Here is a 3,759-nt window from a genome sequence, read left to right as displayed (position 1 = left end):
TGTTTAGTCTGGAGAAGAGGAGGCTGAGGGGAGACCTGATCGCCCTCTACAACTGCCTGACAGGAGGCTGTAGCGAGGTGGGGGTCGGCCTCTTCCCCCTGGTAAAGGGCGATAGGACGAGGGGGAATGGCCTCAAGTTGAGCCAGGGCAGGTTTAGATGGGACATTAGGAAAAATTTCTTCATGGAAAGGGTTGTCAAGCGTTGGAATGGGCTGCCCAGCGAAGTGGTTGAGTCCCCATCCCTGGAGGTATTTAAAGACGGGTGGACGAGGTGCTTTGGGACATGGTTTAGTGGTGGGACGGCAGGGTTAGGTTAACGTTTGGACTTGATGTTCTTAAAGGTCTTCTCCAACCTAAGCAATTCTATCATTTGCCTGGCCACTGCCACCGCCCTGGGGCCTCGAGTTCCAGCTGTGAGGGACAGACTGTGCTCCGTTCAGTTCATATGCTTCACCAGGTTGGGGTTTTTTATTGCAAATTATTTACTCAATGCTATTTGAAGGACACGAAATAACGTGGGTTTAGGGGGTTTTTTTTTGCCTTGTGGGATTTAAAACCAGGAATTGATGTGCCCCCTTTAGCCTTAGCATGGCTCCTCTCAAGTGGTCTTTCCAGTTCTTGGCATGTGTTTTTGGGAGAAAGGGGCTGCTCATTTAAGAAATACGAGAAAAGTGGTGCCATAGCAGTCTGCTAATTGGGATTCTCAAAGGGGGTGGGTAGTGGACAGCTTGATGCAGGGTGATGCTGTGCTGAGTGCAGTCACAAATCATGCCCAGACAGCAGCAGCACAGAGGCTCCACGCTGGCTCCGCCGCCACACCAACACCTTGGTAACTGCTGTGAAAGGAGGTTTACCAGAAAGACCAAAATTCCTCATTTCAAATTCAGCACTGTCAACGGAGTTCAGAAAAGGCTTGAGCAGTCTGTGAACATTAAACCATGTTGATCTACAGGGGACTCTATTGAGATAAAAAAGATATTTCATTTATCTGTATTGAGCACATAGACTGGCTGATTGGATAGGTAATGACTAGCTGACACCCACAGCCTGGGTAATAAGGCAGAGAAGCCTGCAGAGTCGCGTCTGGCTACAAGGCATGGCTGGGTAAGGGGGTGGGGGGTAGCACGGATTCAAGAAAACTGCAAATTCTGAGGAGAAGAGACCAACCACAAATTACGCATGACAAAAAACTTGGCATGAAAGACAACAAACCTATCCGTGGATCCATACTCTCAACTTCTGAATTAAGAATTTAGGGCAAACTGAATACACACTGCTATGGGAGTTCAGAGGCATCAAAATTAAAATCCTAAGGCTTAAGTTATCAGCATCCTGTATAAAAATGGTCAAAGAGCCCAATGTTCAAATTTTAGAGAAAAATATTGTTGATGCTCTTGTTTGTTGGTACAGTAAGTTCTAGAACACATAAGATAATTATTGGTCCTGCATACTGTCTGGCAGCCACTGAAGCAATAGTGCCACATTATCATTAAAGCCATATGTCAAATACCTGGAAGGTGTTAGTGAGTCACTGTAAGGTTTAGATAGTAATATTTCATTCAAATAAGTTAATTCAAACCACACAGAGTCTCGAGAGAGATGTAATCACTGACCAAAAAAAGGAAAGTTGGACAAAAGGAGTATCTCTTGAATAAAGTTCAAGAGATACTCCTTTTAAAACATCTCTTGAATATAGTTCAAGAGATGTTTTAAAATGAACAAATACCACAGAATTTAGAAAGCTTCACTGGTATGAAGCTAACAAGTAACAGGAAACAAACTACAAAAGCAAACCTTTTATGCGTTGGAAAATACAAATGTGCCAAACAGCTACCTCTGAAAGAATCATTGTATTGTCATGATAAAAGTGAACAATAAAAACATGACCAAACTAAATTTCAGAAAATGTTTTTCAGCAGTGTTCACTGACGAGGTGCAATTCCTATACCAGACCTGTTATTTTTTGGTAAGATGAAGAAAGTGGTCTCCAAGACTAGGAAGCAGACAAATTTTAAAAACTGCAGTAACACTTCCATGTCTCATGATCTAAAAATATAATTGAAGGCAGATTGTCCGCAGTTTACAAGGAAAATAAATTGGCCTAATAGGCTATTACTTCACTTTATAAAGTCCTACTTCACTTTGGGTGATGCATATTTAAAAGTTTAGGAAAAGTTTAAGAATAGCTTAACTGAAATATTAAAGGATCCACTCTCTGGTTTAAAGTAAGTCGGGAGGTTTACAGTGTAGAAAATACCTGTTCTTTTAAAAAACCTTTTAGAAAAAAACATGAGAAATTATAAGACTGTAAATCTAATATCTGTAGGGGAAAAAGTAATTAAAAACCGTAACACCTAGAAAAGCATGATCTGAACGTGTCTAACCAGCCCTAGTCTTCTGTGAAGATAATTATGTCTCAATAATCTCTTACAGAATTGTCTAAGAGGTAATGAATATATAAGAGCTGGCAGGCATAATTTAGACTTTAAAGGGTTTGGCCAAGTGGCATAACATAGAGCTCAGCAGAAACCGGAGTCCTCATTGTAAACTTGCATGCCCACGCTGTTTCTGCCACTCTGTAGAAAGAAATGCATAGCACCTGATGATAAAATTTAAAAATAGTCCAAGAGACTTTTGACACAGAAGGCTATTAAGGAAAAAAAAATCCTACGTCAGGGATAAAATATCAATATGGACATAACACAGCTCTCCATTTCTGTGAAGGGCAAAAGTTTAATGATAGATCACCTCAATACTCTGTTTTGATATTGATTTGCAGGAGTTAGTAAACTGTGGTACTATTTCACCAGTTATATGCTAGTTAAGCCTGTAGTTCATATGAATATCTGAAATGCCTCCTTCTGCTCTGATAGTCTCTGAGTTTGGGACTCTGCTGAATCATTTATTTATGAACTGAAAAAAGGAACAAGTCAAAACCCAACAAATATTAAGAGGACATACAGTTAGGGTCAATCAGGATCAGAATGAGAGCAAGAACTCAAAAGTAAATGAACAGGAAAACATGGTACCAGCAAATATAATAAAATTGGATAAATGCAGGGAAATGGGAAGTATGAACATTATAATGGGGTTTACAGGATTCATACGGTTTCTTATAATGATGATTTGTCATATGAGGATGTGATCACAGAAGTCAAGCCAATAGGATAAATAAGACACAGAATAATAAGAATATTTAAGTAGAGTGCTATAAAGCTGAGAAATCACAGAATGGTTGGGGTTGGAAGTGACCTCTGGAGATCACCTAGTCCAACCCCCCTGCTAAAGCCAGTGCACCTAGAGCAGGTTGCACAGGACACCATCCAGGAGGGTTTTGAGTATCTCCAAAGAAGGAGACTCTACAATCACTGTGGGCAGTCTGGTCCAGTGCCGTCACCCTCAAAGCAAAGAAGTTTTTCCTCATATTCAGATGGAACTTCTGTGTTTCGGTTTGTGCCTGTTACCCCTTATCCTGTGGCTGGACACCACTGAAAAGAGTCTGGCCCCATCCTCCTGACACCAGCCCTTAAGATACTTGCAAACGTTGATAAGATTCCCTCTCAGTCTCCTCTTCTCCAGGCTAAACAGACGCAGCTCTCTCAGCTTCCCCTGATAAGAGAGATGCACCTGTCCCCTAATCATCTTCGTAGCCCTCCACTGGGGTCTCTCCAGTAGTTCCTTGTCTTTCTTGAACTGGGGAGCCCAGAACTGGACACGCTTCTCCAGATGTGCCCTAACCAGGGCAGATGAGAGGGGGAG

The sequence above is a fragment of the Egretta garzetta genome, unplaced genomic scaffold, assembly GCF_000687185.1.
Source record: "Egretta garzetta isolate BGI_Z169 unplaced genomic scaffold, ASM68718v1 scaffold154, whole genome shotgun sequence".
Lineage (NCBI taxonomy): Eukaryota > Metazoa > Chordata > Aves > Pelecaniformes > Ardeidae > Egretta > Egretta garzetta.
The sequence above is the reverse complement of the archived record's forward strand: the minus strand, read 5'-3'. Positions refer to the sequence as shown.